Raw genomic sequence first — 26262 nt, 5'->3', positions numbered from 1 at the left:
GAGTAGAAAAGGGGGAGATGAGCAGGAGCTCCAGGATGTAGACAGCAGACCCAGATCTTGCTCTGCTCAGTATATAATGACAGAGGAAAGAGTGCAGGATGGAGACTCTGGCTTCTGTTTAGATACCAGGAAAAGGTGAGTCCTTGATAAGTTCATACATCCCAGATGAGCTGGCCTAATGGTGTCTTGCCCTGTCCAGTCTTCCAATGCTTAGGAGCTGGTGGCCACAGCTAGGTCAGGCCAGTAGTATTTTGTGGTGTGTCATGCAGTTTCATCTAACCAACCAATAAATGCCCTAGAAGAAGTAAGCATAGAATACCACTAAGATATGGTGATGCTGAGGCCAGTGTCCTATCTTCTCCCACAGGCCTTCCAGGGCCTGCTCCTCAGATGACCAGAGATCAATTTACTGGATGACTCAAAGATTCTTTTCTTCCTTGCTTTCATGGACACGTCTAAATTCTTCACACACACACACACACACACACACACACACACACACACACACACCATTCAAACACATCTGCAGTCTTACTCACATGGTCATGCACACTCACATGAACTAAACACCCTCAAAAATGCACATCTCTCACACTCAGTCTCCCTCACGTGCTCTTGCTCACACACATTCACACACATTCACACACTCAAAATCACAGAAAATACAAAACCATACACTCTCTTCTCCATTCTTATGCATAAATACTTTGTGTCCTTACAATCTCCCATACTCACACTCTTAAATTCATGCATGAAGAAATCACATACATACAGATAGTCTGACAGACTCGCATATTCACTCAGACAGTGACATAATACAAGTACACAATCACTTCTTCATACTCTCATTCTGACTCACGCTTTCACACACCTACCTCATACCTAAACACACACTCTAACACCCTCGTGCACTCAAGCACAAATCCATACACTCTCACCGACTCACACATGCATGGTACCTTGCCAAGGGACATGTCTCCTCAGTCCTGGACCAGAAATGTACACAGAAATTAACCTCTTTTTAAATTTTGAATTTTATGATATCTCATTTTTTAGTAAATACTGTGGAGTTTTGCAATAGAAACTAGAGCTGAATACAGAGCCTGCTTCTTGGGGAACAAGCCCCAGGCACCGTACCACTATCCTACAAACCTGAGTGGCATAACCACAATTTCTGTACGGCCAGTATGTCTATAGATACTACTAAACAACTGCTAATCTATAGTCAGGGCTTGGAGAAGTGGTCTACCCTGACATATCCAAGTAGAGTCCCCCCACCCCTCCACCCCCGCCTTTCAGAGGTTTAAAGAGAAGCAAGAACATTGGCCTGCGTGGAAAGAAGAATGTTTTGGCATTTTCCCACAAAACTCAGAACCAGGTCTGCAGGGTGGTTAATTCTCCCTGCAAATTCATAAACTGCTTGATTACAGGGAGAGGGTGTATGGGGTCACACAGTCTTTGTGCCCTTGGTCCCCAAGAGAATAGTTCCTCATCACTAATTGATAAATTGGTATTCTGGTTCCATAAAGCAATCTCAGAAGGTGAAATAATTAAGCCTGCCCTGAAAGATGGCTTCTCTAACAAAGGGTTGGGAAACAGTTTTCTTCTGGCCTTAATGTACAAGAGAAAACATAGCTTACAGAATGCTAAAATAATAAATGCTCCAGGGTGCCTGTGGGATGGACCTCACTGGGGCCCTGGCAATGTCTTTCAGATTCTACAAGGTCCTAAAGAGAACATGTAAATACTGAAAGAAAACATGCTCTTATTAGCAAAACAGACAGGACTGGAACCCAAGTATACTGGATGCTAGGGTATGGTCTCTTCACTGGGCTGAAAACCCAAGTGGGAGCCAAACAGCCTGGGGCCACTCAAACCAGGTTAGCCTCCCTCACTGGTCCTCAGACTGAAAAGCTGTGGAACTGAGAGCCCCCCTACACCCTAACCACCACCCCCAACTCTGCTGAAGTACTGAATGCTCCTCAGAACCTATGATTCCCTGATTTGATTGCGGTTTGTACCCAGGGTTGTGTACGGGAAATCTGATTCTCTGAGCACTGATGGGAGAAACTTTTAAGAAGGGAGCCTAGTGCAGTCTTTCATTCAAGTCAGAAGGCTCAGGGAAATATGAAGGAACTTCTAGGGAAACACTGGGAAGGAAGGGAGGGAGGGAGACAAAGAAAAGAGGAAGGGAGGGAGTATAAAAGCTTGAGCCAGATGCATCAACTTCCTAACTTTCCATTTTGAAATGGGCACCCACCCTCACTTCTTTCCTTCCTTTCTCTCTCTCTCTCTCTCTCTCTCTCTCTCTCTCTCTCTCTCTCTCTCTCTCTCTCTCTCGCACTCTGCTATGAGGTGCTAGAGACAAAAGTGGCTCTTGAAGGAATCTGTGACATGCTGTTTGACCTCCAGAAGGGAGCGAAATAAAACCTCTTTTCATGAACTGCCTCAGGTATTTCATTAGCATCACAAAATAATAAAGCAATGCAATTAACAATTTCATTTGGTTCTTTTCTGCAGTGCTACTGATTCTGCGTGGTGCTGCACTCCTGACTGGGGATTCTAAGATGCCCTACACTCCTGAATTTCATCCCAATTCTCATTCTTGTTTTAAACATATCAGCTCTATGGAGACTGATTCCATGAGCCTTAAACATTAGCTAACTTTTTAAGTACAGTGCTGAGTGAGGCATGGAGTATTAAGAACTATGAAACTCTATAGCTTTCTCATCACATCATCCCCAACACACTACCCACTACCATTCCCAACCCACTACTACTCTGTCTTTCTGTCTCTAGATTTGCTTATAATGGACATTTTACACCAACAGAATCATGCAAATCTTTGGTGATTGGCTTCTTCCCTTTAGTACATTGCTTTCAAGGTGGGCCATGCTGTAGCATATGACAGCCTGCCCTATATTCTTTCTATAACTGAACAGTATTCCACTGGATACACACATTGCATTTGGCTGCTTCTGTTATTTGGGGGAAAGTGCTAATTATTGTCACTAACTCCTAGGATAACATTGAGTTAATTACAATTCCAGTCTTCAGTTGAGTAACTGATAAAATAATACTTTCCTTTGCTAGGCATACGGTGAGAACAAAATTATTTTTAAAATGAAACAATATTGCCACACTCTCCATAGAGACCTTTGGGTGATGCAATGGCATGGGACACAGGTGACAGAACTCATACTCAGTTGGGGAGGGGTGTGTCTCTGAAACATTGGCAGGACTAGCTCATCCCCACCAGATACTGCTTCTATGGGAAGCAGAAAACACAGACACCACAGAGCTGGGTTGTTGCAGATATAAGGCAGCTTTTGTTGAAGCCTCATCTCCACCTTTCAGGTACAGAGCAGGATCCAAACACACACACACACACACCCCACACACACACATACACACACACACACACACACACACACACACACACACACACACACACACACACACACACGGCATGCAGCCTTCCAGCAAGCTGGCTGTCAAAAAGCATCCTGAATCCTGAATGACAAAGAACTACACAGAGGCCCGTCTGTGTAGAAATTAGGATTATATGTTACAGGTTGGGTTTTCACCCACTTGTGTCTAATGCTCAGTAGATGGTTTTGCTCTGAAGAAACAATCAGAAGAAAAACATTCCAGAAATCAGTGCGGCAGCACATTTGTTTTCAAACAAATGCATTTGAATAAGAAATGACAAAGCAGGGTCACCAAAACTCATATATGACCTTTCCTTTGTTTCTAAATGTATTAATAATTCTAGGTTTAGAAATATCTGCATTTTCTCTGATTTTTCTTGGTTGAGCAAGTCAGTCTTGTCTCTTTCATGACTGACAGGCATGCACTGGTCGTCTGGATGTTTATTTGTGTCAGGGATACAGGAAAAGTTAAAAAGTCTATCTAATGTTCAGATCTCCATTGATGACAGAAACCTTAGGATAATCCGTGGACAGTAGTCACATTTGGTACAAAACTCAGCCTATATAGCAGCTTGTCAAGCAGAAGCTGAAGTAAAAAATAACCCAGGAAACTGAGGGAGAAAATTAAAGTAATTGCAGATTAGCTGAGCTAGGGGTGGGTGTGAAATGGGCAGGGCTCACTCCCAATACTTTTAATCCCTTCTCATACTGCTCAATTAAACAAAGCACTCAGGGGGCAACTGGTGCCAGCTGCTCCTGAGGCCCAGCACTGCTACAAGTCTTGCATGTAAATAGTCAGCTCCCCTCCAGCTAAGCAGATAATACCAATGCTGAAAGAAAGAATTATTTTGGGGGGAATCTTCATTAAACAATACAAGTTCACCTTTAGTACAAATACAGGGAAAAGCCTGGGATTTAGCAGTGGGGATTGTCAATGAAGCATTCAGAGCCATATCAGTTATTTTATTATTATTATTATTATTATTATTATTATTATTATTATTGGTGGTGGTGGTGGTGGTGGTTCTATTTTTAAAAAAATTCCTCTAGTACAAACTCATGGAATAACTCATGATTTAGCAGGGGCAACAGATGACGAAGCACCAGGACCATCTAAACAGCATCCATCGTGCCTGGTAAGTGACATATACAATGTGTCCTGGTATTCCCCGCTCACAGATCAACCCAAACAGATTTTTTCTGGAGAGTGAGGGTTCTTCATAGCACCATTAGGGCTGTCTCTATTCGTTCTTTACCTGACTTACTAATGGTCAGAGAAATCAATGATACGATTCTGAAAATAAGGACACTTGGCATAATTGGGGCAATGCTGCCTTTAGAACTCATGCTAGCTTTTTGATTCTCTACTTTTTCCCCATCTCCTCAAGCAACATAAAAACTGCATAACCACATAATTGTATGAATGCGTGGGGGTCAGTGTGGAACATTTCAACACATGTTTGCTGCAATACGAATAGGCACAATCAGAGCGATTAACAGACCCATCAGCAAGGCATTTTGCAAGGAAGATGTGGGAATAGGGGAGGCTTTTTCATCATGTATCGCATGCTCATCAGTGTCAGCTCCAGCACCCTCACTACCATCACGAGCTTAACTTATAACTCCTGTGAGAAGCACCGCCAACACTATTACTGCCACTGCACAAGGAGTAGCAACATGACCAGGTCAGTATCACTCCTAAGCCCACCCCTAACTCCACCTCTAGGGAGTGTTCTGAATGATGCTATCTATACCATCATCCACTGCTTAGTGACTTCACACATTACTGCTGTCATCGTCATCCCTCCCACTGGGGTACTGCCATCACCACTCTCACTACCATCACTGTCACCACAATCCTTAGCACCCTAGTATACTGTGATCACCAGTACTACCATTACAAACACACGTATCACCAGTATTTGGCAAACCGTTGCTCATGGGCAAAATACCCAGAACCCAGTGTTTGTAGGCCCAGAACATGGGTCTAACATTTCCACATCGGGGAGGAACTTTACAATCACATGATAATTATATAGAAAACAAATGCCAATGTCTATGAACAACTTTTATTAGATTATATCCATCTTCCTATTTACCTATGGCAGCTTCCTCACAGCAAGGATAGGTCTGAGAAATTATGACAGATATCATATCATCTGAAAATCTTAGTGCACGTATGAGTTGGTTTTGTTTTTGTTTTTTTGTTTTTGTTTTTGTTTTTTGTTTTTTTTGCTTTATGGAAAATGTATTGCAACTCTCCAACCCCGCGTTACTGCACTACTTTTTCTTTACAACATCTTTCTCTGCAGTTTCTTTCGCCTTTTTGCTCAGATGCCAAATTTTCCCGGGCATTGGCACAGGCCATGCGAAGACTGGCAAAAGTCTTAACGTTCTTCTCTTCTGTGATGATTCTGGCCTTTTCCTTTTTGTCCACATTCTGGATGGGCATCACAGGTCCTGTTAGCACGGTGGCAATCTAAGTTCTTCAGCAGAACTGTCTCCCTTCTTCGGAACAGTGGGCTTCCTGGGGAAAAGTACGAGCTTGGAGCGGTGCTCCTTCAGGTGGGGTACTTTGGTCTGCAGTGACTCAGTGGATTTGTTTCGCCTCCTTGGGTCCACAGAGAGGTTGATGGTGCGAGTCATTTTCTTGTGGATACCAGCCACCCTGAGTTTCTCCAGGCTGAAGCCCCTGGCAGCCCGGACCTTGGTGTGGTACCTAATTGTATGTCACCTCACGATGGGCCTGATGGGACCGGAGGCGGGGCGAGGGGCAATGCAGAGCGCTTTTGCCTGCGGAGCCTTGCAGCTGCGTATCTTGCGTGCCAGCTGGTTGAACCAAGTGTCCATTCGCTGCTGCCAATCCTAGTGGAAGTGGGGCTTCAGGATCATGCCATTCCGACTGGGCGCTTTGGCTGCCTCCTGTACAGGAGAACAGCCGAGCAGAACCCATGACTTGGGTTTTAATAGAAATCTTTACTAATTTCTGACCATGATTCTAATATATCCCCACCACACTAATAAAACATTGTACTGCTAATAGCTAGCATGCCATTAAGGTGAAACCACTACTACACATCAAGGAAAAGAGAGGTCATCAAACCATTTGGTCTCTAAAGTTCACATTGTTGAAACTAGTTTTGAGGGGAAAACTTAGGGCTTCTTTTCTGAGAGTTTCTACCTAAAATCCTTTCTGTGGCCCCTATACTCTCCACCTCCAGAAACATACCTTTTAATGTTTTGGTTAGGAATTCCCTTCCCTGTTCACCAGAGAAGCAAAACCAAACACGTAGGGGAAAAATGCGTGTGAAGACAGGGCTCAGCAGTTCCCCATAGATGGAAGGAACCCGAGTTTAAATTTAAAGGGACAAAAATACCGCTATGGTTTGAATGAATGTCCACACCTCCACCCCTGACCAACAAACATATGATAAAATTTAATCCCTAGGGTAATGGCATAATGGACTTCTCAGCTTTGAAAACCAGGAGAAATAAATTTATATTAGTTATCATTACCTAACCTGTAGTGTTTTGTGATTGCAGACAGAACAGATTAAGACAAGCTTAAATGCAAGAGGAAATAAGATGCAATTAGCAAGAATAAGGCAAACACCATAAATCAGAAGCACAAAGGCTGCAGATGCTGACACCATCAGATAAAGACTACACACTAACAATGCTAAATGTGTCTAAAAATAGAAGGCCCATACTTTTAGAAATAAAGAAATTCATTGGAGAAAATTAAACACTCAACAGACAGACTATTACTTGTGGCATTAACGTTGATTAGATGTACTGAATGATCCTCTTTCTGCAAAATTAGAGCCTGGATTTTTGTGAGGCACTGCTGCTGGCTTGGAGGAAAATCTTCAAAGATTGCCCCTGTGCCACACAGACAATTAGTGTAAGGGGCATTATCACACCAAGAAGCTGAGACCAAAGAACTATTCTCAGCCAAGATTCATTAAGGACTAGGTCTCAGATGTTTATGTACATCAGGCTCACTGGAGAACTTGCTAGAATGCAGAGTGCCAGACCACAGAATGTGAAAAATGTACATTGTGGATTTGGAAAATCACATATTAAGGAGAAAGTAGAAAAAATGTGAAATAAAACCGTGGACTATAGAAAAGCCCCAACCTGTGTCAGTTATTGAATGGGTTTAATCTGCAATAATCAATTTGTATTTTGGTGATTTTTGTGAGAGGTGTATATGTGAAGAGGGATGGGGACGGAGGGAGGAAGAGAGAGAGGGAGGGAAAGAGAAAGACAGATAGAAGTCCATGGCGCATGAAGGCTTCCCACTGGACACGGTTTTAGAGGGAATATAAATTACTCAAAGATCAAAGAAGCCATGTAGCTGCAGCTCGCTGTTGGTATTAACAGTGAGGATACCCAAGGCAGACCTGGAATGTAATAGGCTGTTGCTAGGATCCACTTCATGGAAAGAGTAAAGGAAGGTACAAGAGTCACATGTTCAGTTTCCCAAGTTCACAGAAACAAAGGCAAAGATGATAACCCAGGGCAACTCATCGTTCATATCACAAATGATCTATTAAAAAAGCTGAGGTGATAAGGGAGGGCCTTGAATTCAATCTCTTGTTCAATAATAATAATAATAATAATAATAATAATAATAATAACAACAACAACAAAAACAATATCATTAGAGTAAAAAACCAAAATAAGTTAGTTGCTTTTTCCTATGCCACATGTTTCTCCCAAACTTAGATTTCCCAAACAAAAAACATAAAACTAAAAATCACTGTTCTGTTTTTCCCATCACAAAACATGTGTTCAGTACAAAAACTACAACTTGTTTATCACAAAGCTTCAGAAATGAATACACAATTACATGGGCTAGAATTGAACTAACCTTCTAATTAGAATGCCATTGCTGTAATAAATGCTTAGCCTGTTTCCTGGACCTTCATGTGGAACACAGAAGACCAGCTCAGCCTGAGAAACATGAAAACATCAGTAGCTAAAATTAGTACTTCATAGTTATGACTGATGAGAAAATGACTCTCAGTGCTACCCAGCACTCCTAGGCTAATATCTTTAATTTATTCCTGTAGCCATTTATTCCTGGCTACTAGTCTGTAATAGTACCATTTATTGCTCTCCTAGCCTGTGATGGCCTTCAAAAATAAAGTGAAGGTCAAGGAATGAAAACTGGGCTAAAACACACACTGTGGGGAATGTGTTGGCTAACGTGAGTCCACTCAGGGTGTGTCTGGCCCCCTGGCCAAGAGGAACAACTTTATGAAGGCAAGGGGCACTTCCCATAGCTGGGTCCCAGGTTCCTTAATCCACTTCGTTATAAAATGTGCCAACAGATAGATCTTGGGTTTTTTTTTTTGTTGTTGTTGTTGTTTGCTTTTTTTTGTTTGTTTGTTCGCTTGCTTTTTGGTTGGATTCACACATGCTCTGTGGGCTGTTTTAGACTGAAAGGGCAGAGCTGAGAGGGATTCTCAGCAGTAAATAAAGAGCTGAGTCATCGCTCTGGCAAATCTCGGACCCTGGGAATTAGACCTCAGCAGAATGCCAGAGGCTGGGACACATGCATGGCAGCTCCCATGATAACCTGCTGCCTAGACTGTCAGAATTAAGCTTTCTTTCCAAATGAGAAGTTTGGGTTTTAATGAAAACATTTCCCCTAAAAATGGGGAAAATAAATTAAAGGAGAGCAGCCGATGTCACAGTGTCCCAAAAGGACTCAAACTGTTTCCATGAGCAGTATTTCTACACAGAAAACACTACAACACTCACCTCTTGCTCACCAGGCTAACATGTCATCCAATGGCACGCTAACTAGAATGACACTGCTAATTAGGGCAATGAAGGAAAAACGAAGATTGTTTTACTTACCAGGCAGGAGAAATCCCTATTCTAGAAACACTACAGTACATGGCTCTGAAATCTGAAATCCTGCCATTTTCATTGTTGGGGAACTCCACACTGAGTTTTCTTGAGTGAACAATTCCTAAGGTGTCTGTCAAGCACACCCTGACATCAGGATATCCCCAATGAAAATTTTCAGTTATAGTTCCATTGGAAACAGTCTTAACTCAAAACTTTAAAACTTATCCAGAAACAGATGGAAGAGAATTCCAGATGAAATGAGTCTTTTTTAAAATATTCAAGACACAGGAGAAAAAAGTAAATCCATCAGAGACAGCATCAAAAAGCAGTCTTTCAGGTGTTTGCCACCCAAATATGAAGACCTGAGTTTTATCCCCAGCTTCCACGTAAAAAACTTGGTCTAGGTGTCATATACGTGGAATCCCGTAACTGAGGAAGCAAAAACAGCAAGATTGCTTGGGCTTGCTGACCAGTCAGCCTAGTCAAATTAATAAGATCCAGGTTTATTGAAAGAGCCTCTCTCTAAAAATTGGTTGCAAACTAAAACTAGAGAAGGACACCTAACATCAACTGTTGGCAGCATAGCATGAAGGTCCTTAGTCCACAGATCTCCAGAGGAAACAGGAATGGGAAAGAGGGGAAAACTGTTCGCATATCCAGAAAGATGAGAATTAGAAGTGATTAACAGCCTGCAGATCTGTGTTATCCCATTGGGTTATATCAAGGTCTCCAAACCAGCATTAGAGGTGGCTAATAGCTCAAATGACCTCTATGCTATCTATATTGCTAAGACCAAGTCAAAGCTTGTAAACTGATATAGGTAGCCTATCCCTAGAACTCATCTTTTTAGAGGAAATGACACTACCTTTGACACTACCTGGAGCTGAGTTTCAATGTAACTACAATTATGTGTCCATGGAAGATTGTATTACAGCAGGAAACTTTTAAAATTGAAATTTCACGGGGCTTAAATCCATTGAGAATAAAAAACATTATAAGATTGCCTAAAGTATGATCCAGGTTGATGAGGTCAACTTGCACCAGGTTGACTTATTCTTATTTCTTTGAGAGGTTAACTTCCCTGCATGACACCTGCAGGGTTTCCACAGTAACTGCATCCAGTTGCATATGTGTGCACATAAGCACTCATGAACACAAATGCTACACTAAGGCCAAGGCAGCCATGCCAGAACTGAGGTCCAGCTAAAGGCCTGCTCCTATATCCTGCCCGCTGGCTCCCGCCTGAGCTACCCCGGATGGGGCAGCCCTGCTGTGCTCTCCATTCATCCTGGTTAGAATGCTTTTTACATGCTGTTCCTCCTACAGCCACACACACTCCCTTGTGCAAAGCAAATTGGAATTTCCTCAAATAAAAGTAAACACTGACTTTCACACATAGTAATTAAGTAAGAAACAAACTGAAATATTTGATGAGGGAGTTAAGGAACTGGAATTTATTTCGTGAATTTAGCAGACAACATAAAAGATGAATTAAACTGTGGGAAGATAAGGTGAGACTACCCCTCAGTCTAGTAATAGAAACTCTTGAAGAATAGAGATGAGATTCCAGGATAAATGAACTCAGAGGTGGAGAAGAGGCAACATTTGAAGAGATCTGAGAGTTTCTCAGAACTGATAGGAAATGTAGTATTCAGATTCAAACACCATAAAGCAAAGGAAAACTAGCCCATTCTGTACACTAAAACAAAGATTAAGAGGTCATATTAACCAGAGGAAATATATTGAGTTCTAAGTGGAAAAGAAAATCTACACACACACACACACACACACACACACACACACACACACACACACACACACACAGAGAGAGAGAGAGAGAGAGAGAGAGAGAGAGAGAGAGAGAGAGAATGTACAGACTATAAATCCAGCTCCAAGCCAGAAAGATACTCCCTTCTCAACCACCAGCAATGCCTGCTCGAAGACCAAGTATGCTCCCCACCAACCTTCCTCACATATTCAAACGATACACCCAAAGCTCAAAGTCACCCCTGGCATTGCAACAGAGTCCCAGGAAAATCTTTCCCTCTCCTCTGTCCACCATGACTCCTGGGGATCCCTCAGATCATCTCCTCTGAATCTCGAGTTTCCCAAGCCTCCAACAGAGCAAGCAAGTAGACCACTATGAACACATCAGCTAAGAGAATGAGTAAAATAGTAACAATCTGAAAATCCACTGGGCAAACAGAAACAAAGGAACAAAATTCTCACCAAACCAAGACAACTCAGAAAAGAGCACCTAGACCTATAATCACCCCAAATCCAGGTGCCTAGATTTCATAACAGCCAGGACCATAGGTCAGGATAATATGTTCACCACAAGTTCAGATATCCTACCACAGCAGATCCTTAATATTCCAACATAGCTGAGACACTTAAAAAAAGACTTTAAAAACAACTAGGTGAATATGATAGAAGTCTTCAAAGAGGAAATGAATAAACCCCTTAAAGAAATCCAAAAGAGGGTTGGGGATTTAGCTCAGTGGTAGAGTGCTTGCCTAGCAAGCGCAAGGCCCTGGGTTTGGTCCCCAGCTCCAGAAAAAAGAAAAAGAAAAAAGAAAAAAAGGAAAGAAATCCAAAAGAGCACAAACAATTGGAGTAAGTGAAAAAACTCCCTTAAAGAAAGTCAAGGTAATGCAATCAAACTATTGAAGAAAAAAATAAAACTATTCAAACGGACTGATGAAGAAATCAAGGAAAACAGCACTCTTCACAGCAGCCTCAAATAATATAAAAGTCTTGGGGGTAACTCTAATCAGGCAAGTAAAAGACCTGTAAGACAATAAATTCAAGTCATTGAAGAAAGGAACCGAAGAAGATATCAGAAGACAGAATGATTTCCCATGTTCATGGATCCTGTGGATTAACATAGTAAAAATAGACATCCTGCCAAAAGCAGTCTATAGATTCAAAACAAGCCTCATTAAAATCTAACACAATTCTTTATAGATGTTTAAAGAAAAATCATCAACTTCATATGGAAAAACAAAAACCCTGGATAGTTTAAAAGGAATCCTGAACAACAACAGAAATGCTCGCATTATCACCATCCCTGATTTAAAGCTTTACTAGAGAACAATACTATTACTACAACTACTACTACTACTACTACTACTACTACTACTACTACTAATAATAATAATAATAATAATAATAATAATAAACAGATGGTATTGGTATATGAATAGACATGTGGATCACTGGAACTGAGTCCAAGGTCCAGACATAAACCACACATCTATGGACACATGATGTTTGATTAAAAAAAAAAAAACAGAAATAAACCCTGGAAAAAAGCAAGCATATTTAACAAATGGTGTTGGTAAAACTGTATATCTGCATATAGTTGAATACATATAGATCCATATCTATCACCCTGCACAATACTCAAAGGCCTCAACATAAAACCAGTCACACTAAATCTGATAAAAGAAAAGGTGGACAATAATCTTGAATGCACAGGAGACAACTGTCTGAACAGAATACTAATAATGTAGCCACTAAGATCCACAATTAATAAATGAGATCCCATGAAACTGAAAAGCTTCTATAAAGCAAAGGACATTGTCAGTCAGACATAGAGGCAGCCTGCTTCATGTGAACAGGTTTTTACCACATCTGATAGAAATCTGATATATAGGTATATTTAAAAATCAAGAAACTAGATATGAAAAATGAATAGTCCAATTAAAAAGTGGAGTAGAGATCTAAACATAATTCTCAATAGAAAATTTCAAATGCCTGAAAAACACTTAAAGAAACGGTCATCATCCTTAGCCATCAGGAAAATGCAATTCAAAACTTCTTTGAGATTCTATCTAACATCTGACAGAAAGGCTAAGATCAAAAACAGAAGTGACAGCTCATGCTGGAGAAGATGTGGAGCACAGGGAACACCCATCCATTTCTGATGGGAATGCAAACTTGCAAAGCCACTAAAGAAAGGCTCTGCCAGAGCATGACAAATACAGAGGCGAATGCTTGCAGCCAACCATTGAACTGAGAAGAGGGTCCCCATTGGAGGAGTTCGAAAAAGGATTGAAGGAGCTGAAGGGGTTTTCAACCCCATAAGAACAACAATACCAACCAACCAGAGCTCCCAGGGTACACATGGACAGACCTATGGCTCCAGCTGCATATGTAGCAGAGGAAGGCCTTGTTGGACACCAGAGGGAGGAGAAGTCTTTGGTCCTCTCAAGGCTGGAAACCCCCATTGTAGGGGAATGTCAGGGCAGGGAAGTAGGAAGGGGTGGGCAGTTGGGTGGTGGAAAGGGGATATTTGAAATGTAAATTTAAAAAATGCAATAAAAAAGAAAGGAAACAATATGGCCATTCCTCAGAAAATTGGAAATCTATCTACCTAAAGACCTCTCTATACCACTTTGAAGCATACATCCAAAGGATAATTCATCCTACCACAAGGACACTTGCTCAAGTATGTTTAGCACCTTTATTCATAATAGACAGGTACAATGGAAACAATGTATGTCCTTAATTAAATAATGGATAAAAATTGTGGTACATTTACATGATGCAGTATGGCTCAGTAGTTTTAAAACCACTATCATGAAATCTGCAGGTAAATAGAGGCAACTATAAAAGTATCATCCTGAATGAGGTAACCCAGACCTACAAACATACAAATGGATATTATTTGTTAAGTAAATGATAATAAAACAGAAATACACAAACCCAGAGAGGTTTGGCAAAAAGAAGCCCTATATGGGGAAAGCATGAATATACATGGTGTACTGACTAGTTTTGTGTGTCAACTTGACACAAGCTGCAGTTATCACAGAAAAGGAGCCTCAGTTGTGGAAATGCCTTCATGAAACCCAGCTGTAAGGCATTTTCTCAACTAGTGGTCGAGGTGGGAGGACCCAGCCCATTGTTGGTGGTGCTATCCCTGGACTGGTGGTCCTGGGTTCTATAAGAAAGCAAGCTGAGCAAGCCAAGGAAAACAAGCCAGTAAGAAACATCCCTCCATGGCTTTTGCATCGGCTCCTGCTTCCTGACCTGCTTAAGTTTCATCCTGACTTCCTTTGGTGATGAACAGCAACATGGAAGTGAGCTGAATAAATCCTTTCCTCCCCAACTTGCTATTTGGTCATGATGTTTGTGCAGGAATAGAAACCCTGACTAAGACCCATGGGAAGAGGAAACAGAACAGATTTTGGGAGTGATGGGATTTGGAGGGGTCAGGTGAGGGGGGACAGATGGAGGGAGAGAGTTCAGACAGAGACAGCTGGAGTTGGAGAGCATGTGAGGAATGGTATGGAAGCCTCATGCAGTGGAAAGTTCCTGAAATCTACGAAGGTGACCCAAGTGAGGACTTTTAGTAGTAGAAGATATGAAGTCTGAATGGGCTTCCAGTGGTGCGACCAGGTTACATTCATTTGAGTTGTTGGCTGAGGGTATCTCCTGAAGATCTCTAAACAACTCAGGCTGATGCCAGGGCAGAAGATCATCCTCTGAAAACTGGCAGGAGGGCCCCAACACTAAGGACAACACTCAAACAGCTCATTAAAAGCAGAAAAATCAAGCTGGTGCAGGCTTAGAGCCTTCTCCCTTACATTCTAGTCTTTTTGTCAAGATAAGGTTGTTCTGCAGGCTATGGAAAAAAGAAAATTGGACACCAACCCTACCACCAAACCTTGCACCTACATTCTTTCTTGCCTGCAAAATGTGCAGGGGCAACGGTGGCACAGAACATGTGACTGTGGCCAATCAAGTTTGGTTGAAACTTAGGGACCACCTCATAAGAGGGAGCCCATGCTTTACAACACTGCCTGGGTGGCCAGGAGCAAGAGACTGGATAGCCAAGAGACCGAGGGTTGAACCAAACAGAACTGGAAAATAAAAAATCAAAATAATGTCCATGGAATGATTCTTAATGATATTCTGCTACACTCATAAACTGATGCTTCGTCCATTCATTACCAGAGAGGTTTCTGCAGCAGCAGATGGGAACAGATGCAGAAACCCACAGCCAAACATTAGACAGAAAGTCTAAATTGAAAGTCTCCATTGGATCCCTCCCTTCAGAGGTCAGCGAACCCTTCAGAAGAGGGTGAGGAAAAACGGTACCACTCAGAGTGGATGATGAATACCAGAATATAATATGGCCCATCAAATCAACTAGGCAGGGATTGTATGGATTCAGAGACCAAAATGGCAAGCAAGGGACCTGCGTGGGTCTGCACCTCTGCCTCTTTTAACTGCTCCTGAGACTCTTTTCATCATATTGGGTTGCTTTGTCCAGCTTCAGTGTAAGGGGTTCCTCCTTGTTCTACCGCATCTTGTTTTTTCCTGTCCGGCTTTTGTTTCTTGGAGGCTTGCTCTTTTCTGAAGAGGAAACAGATAGGCAGGAGAGCTGAGGGCAAGGAGAGGTGAGGAGAAGCTAGGAGGAATGGAGGGAGCACTGGTAGGAGGAAGGGGAAACTGTGGTTGGGATGTATTGTATGAGAGAAGAACCTATATTTTAATAAAATAAATCAAAAAAATAATTTCAATATTTTTAGTAAAATTTTAAATCTAGAATTTTATAACTATCGAACTTTCATTCTCAGATGTCTTTGTTCAGAGACTGAGAAAATGAGGTTACTTATAGATAATCAGTCTGGCTATTAACAGATGATCCTCAAAATTATAATTCATCACAGAAGGCAAAAAGCAAGACAGAACATTGAAAGAAGCGAGGAATACTAGTAATTTTTAGCAAGCAATGGCAAAAGAAAACAACATCAACAGTTATAATAAAGATAAACTCTGGTGCTATAAAATCTAGGTGGAGAATAAACATTGATAATAATATAAAATAGGGAAGAAGTTCTAAGATCTTTGTATTGTTAAGAATGAAGACAGTATAAAGTCTAAAACTGTATCATTGAAAAATAAATCTAAAATTTGTAAGGCAACATCTAATGATACAAATTAGTAGTAAAATGTACTATACCAGCTAAATGTGTATGTGTGTACTATGTGTGTGTACATGTCTCTGTGTGTATGTCTCTCTGTGTGCCTATGCTGTGTGTGTGTGTGTGTGTGTGTGTGTGTGTGTGTGTGTGTGTGTGCTTGCGCCTCAGGATTATGTCATAATCACACATTACTGAAGCACACACCTCTGCATATACATGTTTCTGCCTGTAGGGAATAAATAAAGCATGCCTGCAATCTGACAGGTTGTCATCTCTGAAAGACAGCCATCTACCCCAAGGATTCAGGACTCAGTGGTGACTCTGGGGATTTCCCTTTTGTCTTATGTTTGCCCTTCTCCTCTGCATTCTTTTCTGAACATGCCCTGCGGCTGAACTCTGCAACCCCATTTACTCTTGCTTCTTCCTAACCCAATGGTGAAACTCTGCTAATCTGCCGGCTGTCTCCCCCTCTGTTCAGTTTACTTTTCCATAGCTGCTCAAGATTATTCCAGGATGTTCTGTGGGGGAGGTGGGAGTGGGAGCTGGTGAAATCTTGTCTTATTTTTTTTTAATCATTTTGAAGGGCTATATTTACTTCATTTCCAATTCCTGCTCTTGTTTTAACTTTTGCATGCTCATTTGGATTTTATTTTAGATTTAAAATATAGCCTTGCAGTTCTAGACTTCCCTTTTAATTTTATTGGCTGTGGGCTTTTGCTTGTTTATTTTAGCATTTACTTTAATCCCTTTTTATTGTACTTACCTCTTTATTCATCAGAGCATTTAAATTACTGAGCATTCCACTATTATTCCATTTGGTATCAATTTCCTACTTGCCTTATTGTTCACATGGTTAGTATGGATTTCTTAATCTTTTTACCCTCTTCTCTATATTCTATCCCTCTCTTTCATTAAGCATGGTTCTATCTTATCATTTTCTCCTTAGGATCACGTTGTGCACTGTGGAGAGGTACAGACACTTGATCTATCAAGAATGCAGGGTATCCTTGGGAGACTACCTCACTGATGTTTCATCCTGTAGGAGTGGATCACACTTGCATTGATTGAACACCATGTTGGATTTCCCATGTCTCATGAGCTCCACTTGAAGATGAGCTGCTTGTTTACAGAATCTAACCATGACTAAACTGGGGCTGTTGATGAATAGTCTGGAAACAGATTTCAGCATAGGAGGCCCCATGATGTGCTTTATATATGGCTTCTACCACAAGACCCTTGCCCTCAACAGCCAGGAGCAAAACACTGTTGAGTCTCATTTGTTGTACCTTCAGAAATTACAGGGAAAAAATCTTGAGTCAGAAAATGTTTGGACATCTCCAGGGCTTCAAATGCTGAAGGTTCCTGAGGTACTTAAGTGTGTTACTGAGGCACACTAATATTACTCTAATTGAAGGTTATAGGCATGTTAGGCCAGGGCCTCCATGTAACAGGAGTGCTATGGCCCCAGTGGTTTAAGGGATCCATCAACTAAATCACCAAATACTAGGCAGAGTGACTGAAGAGCTTCTCCTTGTCTCCCTGGGCTCCCATAAGACATGGGCGTGACTATTAACAGTGAGTTACTTGCTGATCATCCTTCTTCTCTTGTTGTCTTCCCCATCTCCCTTCTATGGCTTCTTGGAATCCCCTCTCAGCACAATACATGCACTCAGATGCTTGACTTAGGGTGGCTGTTAGGAAAGCTAAACTCTGAGCTGCCCTAGCCAAATCCTGCTTTACCATAAGTTTCTATGCCCCACAGTGTGAAACAAGGCTAACAACCCTATCTCCCATGGCATGGAAGATTCTTTCCCTTAAGATGAATTTTATAAAGCTAACTGGAAGCAAACTCTTGATTTTCCACGAGGAAAATTTAAATGACAATATATTGACTGACCACTTTGACTCTGGTGGCCTCAAGGAAGATTACAATTGAGCCCTTGACCTCTCAGAGGGATTTCTTTTGCATCTGACATAGTTACCTTACAACACAAACATGCCTTGTTACTTGTCTTTTCACTTTCTGGGGGTGTGAACCCTTAGCATATTCAAAAGGTTTAACTTTATCCTGTGCTCACAAAACTATAATTCTTGCTCCTGGGAGGCTGAGGCATGATGACTGAAAGCTCAAGGCCAGATTTGGCTACATGATAGATTTGAGGCCAGCCAGGGCTACAGAAATAGATTTTATCTCAATGCACCAAGATTTGAAGCTGTAGCTTGGTGGCAGAGCTCTTACCTAGCATACAAGGCCCTGGGTTGGGTTCTTGTCATGGAAGATGAGGTCTAGGAGTACAAAACATTTAGTTTTATTTTACAGGCCTTTGGTCCTACAACTCACAAAGGCTTTGAAAGCCTGGGTTAGCATATGCCTACATCAGCACAACAGTGTGTCTCCCAGATACAGATGTGCTGACTTAAATGAAAATTCCTCCCTAGAGTTCACAGAACCTTGTAGCACCAGTTCAGGCTCTTGGTATAATCTAGAGCCAAGATCTGGAGAGTATATTGTTGTGGTCAACAAATAAAATGATATGAGCCATCTCAGATCTGTCATCCTGGCCCATGTTATGAGTAAAGGACTTCCCATCAGCAATACTGTAATGCAGGTGGCCTACACTTACTACAAGACCAGAGGATTTCATAGACTAGGGAGAGCGGGTCAGTTAAGAGTCCCCAGTCTTCAGCTGGCATGCTACTATCTAGAGAATATTTAACACTTTGCTTCAGGTGCTGCAATAGTGAAGTCTAGCCTCTTACCAATATTGGCTTACCAATATTTGGGTCTTTGATGTTTTGAAGTAAGCCCAGCCCCCATGCCCTGCTGTCTAAAGCCACTCCCCTTAAGAAGAGCACTGAAAAACACCCAGTCAGCACAAACACCTGGATCAGACTTCATTAGACAGTCAAACTTGAATCAACAAATATACACAGAGTGATGGTTAATAGTAATTGTGAATGGGATAAGATCTAGAATCATTTAGGAGGCAAGCCTCTGGGCAATCAAGCGAAGGATTATCTAGATGAAATTAATTAAAGTGGGAAATATACCTTGAATGTATCCTTTTATGCATCCTTTTATAGGTTGGGATCTTGGGCTGGATATGAAGGAGAAACCAAGCTTTACACAAGCATTTACCTTCCATTGTCTCCTGACTGCTGCTGCACTGTAACCAGCTGCTTCAACCTCCTCCTGCATTCTTGCCATATGAGACATGCGTAGCACTGTGAGTCAAAACAACCCTTTCTACCTTAAGTTGTTTTTATCTGGGTATTTTATTACAACAGACAAGTAGTTAAGACAGATGGTTCCTTAAGATCATGTTGTACTTAAATTTCATTAGAATGTTGTAGTTGTACTAATATATAAATTAGACAACTAAGAATTCTGTGTGAATTCCTGGCATCTACCATAAGTTGAACTGCTGGTGTGAGGTGTTCGGGGCAGATGAGGGCTGAGGATTTACAGATGCAATTTTATTCCTCTTCTTTTACTGCAGGGAGACTAGACATCAAAGTACCAAGAGAAGTCTCGCCATGCCTCACCCTGCTTAATTTCTCAGAAATATATTACCCATGGGCCATGGGAACACTTGCTTATGGTTCTCTTGTTCCACCAAGGTTGCCCTGTATACCTTTACCCTCCTTTCACATGAGAGGTTTCACATTCTCGGATTCTTCATCTCTCTGGAGCCTAGAGTCTATGATCAGGATACCATCACCACACAGCAGACACTGCCATATCTGCATCACAACCTATGTTGTGAACTGTCCCACCAACTGTCCAACATCCAAGTATCAACTATGTAGTTTATTTTTCACCCACTTTTTTACTCCATCTATAATGATCACCTTTATTATCAAGGAGCAGAGATATGGAAGCAGGTAATAACCATGCTTCTGCACAGATCCGTGAGGTCATTTCCAGGAAAGATTAAGTAGGGAGAAGACCCTCACCCAGAGCGCATGGCGCTTTTCCTCAATTCTAAGAGTTTGGAGGAAAATCACTGCTACTTGTGCGATTGCCTTCACTTCTTGCTGGTGTGTTCATCTCTGTTGCTACTGTTGCTGTCATCAAACTACAGTTTTGTCAGTCTCCAGCCTAGACCAAAACCCAACAACTACTGTTGCCATCTCTCAAGGTTTCAGCATCCTATTAGGATTATTGAGATATCTGGTTCTGTGTACTGGACACTTAACGTATGATCATTTTCTTGAGGGTGAATGCAGAATGGTTAACTCTCCATCCTTATATGTTGTAAGTAATTCTAGTGAGCAATCTTCTCCCCACGCTTTCTCTCCCTCCACTTCCTCCCCCCCACTCCTCTAGAGAACCCTCACCAATACAGTACAATGAATCTTTGACAAGACCTAACAATTATTCTTCCTGTCTGTCCCCCAAGACCAAGTTAGCATCATCCTTCACCCATGTTATATTGAGGACCTTCTAGAACTTCCCTGCTTACATGCTTGATATGGGCAACAACCACAACGGTCTTTTAAAAATAGAATTGACCATATGTCACTCCTGAATAAAGTTCTGCAGTGACATTGTGCCTGGAGTACATACCAAAGGTGTGAGCATGGTTTATGTTACCCTCTTTCACCAATTCCTCTGTATATTTTACTCAAACTTTTGGCAAGGTCCCATCCCACTACTTCCCAACATCACTGTTCCTCTATCACTTTGGAAACATAGAAGGGTGTTGCTGTCATCCATGTGGTTTTTAATCTCCTGAGTTTAAGAGATCCACCATGTTCCATGTAGCTGTGACTGCAGCTATAAGTCATTGTGCCTGATTACTTTGACATTTTCTGAAGAACTATGTTTCATGATGTGAAAGTTTGAAGGTACGTATCCTGTTCCATTTTGAAAAGAACTTAACACTAACAGCTTCTCGGTTTCACTACAGGGATAATAAAGCTCTAGGACTCAGGCCTTATGAAGCTCACAACCTTAGACACAGAAGCCAAGGCTGGGATGGAGAGTATAGTTTGAATATCTGAACCTACTGCTTCCAGCTTCCATTCAAAGGCCATTTTTTCTCTTAAGTTTAAGTAGAGTCCCTGCCTCTCCTGAAACATGTAGACTAGGCTAGCCTTAAACTCACAGAGAATTGCCTACATCTGCCTCTCAAGTGTTGGGATTAATGTCAACTACCGCCACACCCAGCTACCAATGTCTCTTTTTAAAAGTGTGTCATCAATCCACTCCCTTCATTAATATTCTACCTGCATTTGCTCCCTAGGTCACAATGTATAAGGTGCACCCAGACTGCAATGAAAGAACAGCTAAGGGTGTGAATCCACTCTCCCTGCATTATGTAGATCTACTTTGCAAGGAATGGTTTTTGAGAAATTACACCAGCCTAGTAACTTCTTAGATATGTGCTTTTCCAGGGTCACCAGGGATCCAGATGGAGCAGGCCTCTCTGTGTAAAGCTTGCACTCCATCCAAAGTTTGGAGGCAGATGGTGAATTTAGCAAGGAGACACATGGATAAGAGCCACAGAGAAGCCGTGGAGCAGGAGAGAGCCTGGAGTGCGTGGGTTGGGAGGCATCTCCAGTGGGTCTTTCTGGGGATGGTGCTCATTGCACCTCATATCAAGAACAGAAGGAGATGCTCTCCTCATGAGTCTCTGGTCTATTTTTACCATTTGGACACCATGAGTCATGCTACTGATTGTCTCTCAGCACTGCTGCTGCTGAGCTCACAGCCAGCCTTGGACATCAGAGTATATATTTGGGATACTGACCTCCCTTTGGTTTAATCTCTTTTTTTTTCCATAATGTCTCCCATCCACCTTTTTGGCATCATCTGTGCATCTTGTCATACTGCTACATCTGTTGTGCTCTGGGTGGCAAGGCAGAAGCAACCCCTTCCCCAGTTTTTTCTCTATTCACTGACAAGATGCCCCTGGCAAAAAGAAAATAAAACCAGCCTGTCACGATGGTCATCAGGAAAGGGCAGCCAAGAAGAAACAATGATGTTTGTCCACTTATCTGCCTCAGTTAAAGACAATACTCATGAGCCCTCCTGCTGGACCTAACCACTCACATGTGTTATCCAGGCTCCATCACAAGAGTATTATTACTGCAATATCCTGAATGATTATCAAATATAACTTTATAGAAATTCCTTTCTACTGGAGATCTGATCTTATCTAAGTTTAAGTTCGGATAAATGTTAATATAAGCAGAAAATCCCTCAAATGTGTTTTCCATACACCCAGAGCTTTGATCAAACACAATTCAACATTAACATCTTAGAGAGTGACCCTTTACATTCTATTCTCTCTAATGGAGAAGACAGCCCCCACGCCCCAGGCTCGCACACCTGCTAACCAGAAGCCAGATGGCCAAGTACCATGAAGGATATGCATTTGGTCCAGAAAGTGGATCTCCATGTTCCTAAGAAAGATGTCAACGGGATGTTCAAGGAATGACGTTTATTCTTAAAAGTCACTAAAATAGTTTTTCAGTTTGAGAGAGCATTTATTTCAGGGCAGTGTTCTTCCCTGGCAGGCAGAGTGTGCAGGGGAAGATTCACTATGGAGTACCCAGAGAAGCATGCCTTCACTGCAAGCTGTGATTCATGCCGAATCAGAGCAGCCTGAGTCCCACAGAAGCAAAGCTGCTTCCCAAATGGCACTGACTCCCTTATTACATATACAGATGATGCTTCTCCTCGGACAAAATTCATTTCCTGATAAGAAATGAATATACAGAACAGAACACCTTCTCAGCAACAATCCCCATGCTTGGGTATCACCATGGCTTCCCAGAAGCTGACTTCTAAAGAAAGCTGGAGTGTGGATAGCCATCCCTCAGCTTCCCTGGGGTTGGCCTGAGAGGAGAGCGTTAATGTGGACACTGCCACTCCTCAGCTTCCAATGGAGTTGACTCCAGCACCTTCAGAGACAGTCGATGACCATGTCAATGTCTGCATATGACCTAGACACATCTTCCCATATGCTGGAAATCATCTTTAGATTAGTCATAATATATGATATAATATAAATACTATGTAAGAAGGTGTTAGGCTGTCCTGTAGTTTGAGGAATAATGACAAGGGGAAAGTCTATATATGCTTACTACAGAACTTATCTCCTAAATGCTTTGAGTCAATGGTTGGTTCAGAATAATTGAATTTATAGATGTAGATCCTACAGGGCTGAGTGTTATTTACTTAGGAAGCAATTTCAGAAAGCAGGGAAGGTAGCTGTACTTAAGGTATGAAGTTCAGGAGAAATGCTGTTCAGTCAGGTTCTAGGGTCACTGCGGAGTCTAGAAGATAACACAGAACAAACATTCAGGAATTCCGTTGAAATGTGTGAGTTGGGCACCTGTTTACCACCTTCCTGCCCACTGTTGGTAGAAACTATTCTCTCTCTAACCCTGGTAGCTCACCAGAATGAACTGAAAACAGTCTTCCATTAATGAAAATAAGCTTCAGGTAGAAAAACCTGTTTACCATTTGTAAGAAGCTCTGGAATGACAAAATCGAGTGCCTATAATTCACACCTAGACCAATGCCTTTATTTGCGCTAGTTCATAAAAACTCTCTCAAATGAAACACCATAGGATCTTCCATTAACTTTGTAAGATATGACCTATGGATGGATGGATGGATGGATGCATGGATGCATGGATGGATGGATGGTCTCAAAGATACACAGGACAAGCCACATTCAACTGAGTATGTCACCACCATTCTATCACCACCACCACTTTCAAGGAAGGATCTGGGGTTCAGGCAGGTAAAGCCAGCTGCTTATGGTTGAGTAACAAGAGACAAAAAGTTGAAGGGGAATCCAACCGTTCTGGCTCATAGTCTCCTTTTGTATCCCTGCACTGCATGACTTCTCATTAGAAATACCTCTTCTGAAATAGACTGTCCACAGCACAACTTTAGCATAGAGATCCAATGAAGTGGAGATAGAATGTGCAATAGTTCTGCTTTTCTGCACTTTCATATGCACTAGCTCTTTGCCTTGACCCAACCATGACCCCTAGACTCATGATCCTCCACAGAATTCATAGGCAGAACATTCTAGGTCCTCAAAAAAATAGCCATTTTCAAGAACTTCAATGTATATGGAAATACAGTGTTCCAAGTAAAGCAACTCTGAGATATAAGGCAGAAAATAACCTATGGTATATTTAAATAGATGAAATATGCAAATTCACAGCTTGCATAGTTAGAAACATGAAGAGATTTCTTTTCCTAAAAGCTTCCAATTATTTTAGCATGTGTGCCAGTTTGAGGAAATCTCACCTCTTTTCATTGTGCCTCTGTGTGTGTGTGTGTGTGTGTGTGTGTATGTTTGTGTGTGTGTGTGTGTGTTTCAGTGTCTCAGAGCAAGTAAGTTTTCTTGCTTCCATTTTCAATTTTTCTTCACTAATTAAGAAATATTTCCCTCAGGCTCCCTTGGAGTAGCAGGCACTGTGGTTGTCAAAGTCTGATCAGGAATGCAATCTGTTTTGCTTAATAGAAAATGGATCTCCTGCACAGGTATGGAGTATAATCCACATTCTTCAGCTCTCTTCCTCATCAGGAGGGTCTATGACATCCAAGTAGACACTACAGAGATTTCAGCATTTACAAGTTAAACTTTAGCTGAGCATTTTTGTTGTTCTTATTTTGTTTTCCAAGCCAGGCATAGTAGGGTAACACTTCATCAGACAGGTCAATGCTTTTGCTTTCACGGCCTGTGACAGATGACACAAATGAGTTAAGGCACGAGAAAAAGAAATTCCTATTTCACAGTTTTCATGTTAAAAGTCCTCCAATACACAAATCTTAAAGGCTTGGTCTCCAGCACCAGGCTTCCAGGAGGTGGTGGGACTTTAAGAAGTAGCCTGTGGGGACCAAGTTAGGTTACTATAGGGGTATCCTTGAACAGGTTATTCAAATACAACCCCCATCCTTCTGTCTGTCTTTCCTCCTTCCTTCCAAGTTACTATGAGTTAAGGGGACCCCTTTCTACATGTGTTATCCACCCAAACTAACAAAAATGAATACTGAAATGTCAGAAACAATGGAGCAAAACAAAACTCCTCCACTTATGTCATACTGACCTGAAGGATTTTTTATCATGGTCACAGAGATGGCTAACAGGGAATTTGCCTCCGTTTGACAATTAGACACACCAAGCTCTCTGTGTTGGCATTAGATTACATCAGTAACCCAATGTTGTAGAGCAACTAATGAAAATTGGATAGAAGGTGCACTCACTGGTAAAAACTCTCTGTCCTCAAATATTAAGGAGAAAGGGAGATTCAACTTTATTTTCCAACATCCAGTACATAAAGCCATAGACGGATCTCTGTAGGTCACACAGTCATGAATCATGAGAAAGCCTATTAGATAGCATCAATGTGTAAACAGTGAGCAAGTGAACACTATTCTTCATTATGGTTCCTCATGTTCCAGTCATGACTTGGTAATGAATTACATCCTAGAGTCAGATGTAATAGCTACAAGACTAGCCAGTTTTCACCCTTATTTCAGAAAAGACCTTCAACTAAGCAGTCCTGTTTAGTCCAAAAGGACCTGGACCTTTTCCTCCCTCCTCATTAAAGCATTTGAAAATGGCTGCATTGTGTGTTCACTATTATTACATGCAAAAAAGACAATTATGAGGTAATGAGATAGCTCAGCAGAGAAAAAGTACCTGTCATATAAGCTTGTCACTTGTTTTTTGTTCCTGAATCCCAAAGAAGGTGGAAGAAGAAAACTGACTATAAAGTTGTCTCTTGACTTCTACATGCATGCCGTGCCACACTCATGCCTTCATTATGTACACATACATATACATAAAATAATAATAGTTATAATTAATAAGAAAGAAAATTATTTTAAAGAGGGAACAAAGACATTGTGAATGTACAGATGATTAATATGTCAATTCTTGGGTTTAAGATGAGGGTTGGGAATACTTTGTCAGTCATAAAATAGAAAAATAGAGACAGGGATAAAAAACAATAATAATGAGATTGGTAAATTAGTGCCATCAAACACAGAACTT

At 41.4% G+C, this 26262-nt stretch overlaps 1 protein-coding gene across 8 annotated transcripts in view; it reads right to left on the bottom strand.

Annotated features, from left to right (window-relative positions):
- The window catches only part of Syndig1 (synapse differentiation inducing 1), a 166238-nt gene that overhangs the window by 106211 nt on the left and 33765 nt on the right, over positions 1-26262 (bottom strand). For 2 of the 8 annotated variants that reach the window (XM_087653366.1, XM_087653367.1), the window contains exon 2: positions 127-295. The gene's annotated coding sequence lies outside the window, so the exon portion shown is untranslated. 8 annotated transcript variants of the gene reach the window in all.

The sequence above is a fragment of the Rattus norvegicus genome, chromosome 3, assembly GCF_021556685.1.
Source record: "Rattus norvegicus strain SHRSP/BbbUtx chromosome 3, alternate assembly SHRSP_T2T, whole genome shotgun sequence".
NCBI lineage: Eukaryota > Metazoa > Chordata > Mammalia > Rodentia > Muridae > Rattus > Rattus norvegicus.
Note: the sequence above shows the minus strand (reverse complement) of the source record. Positions and strands in the feature narration are given on the sequence as shown.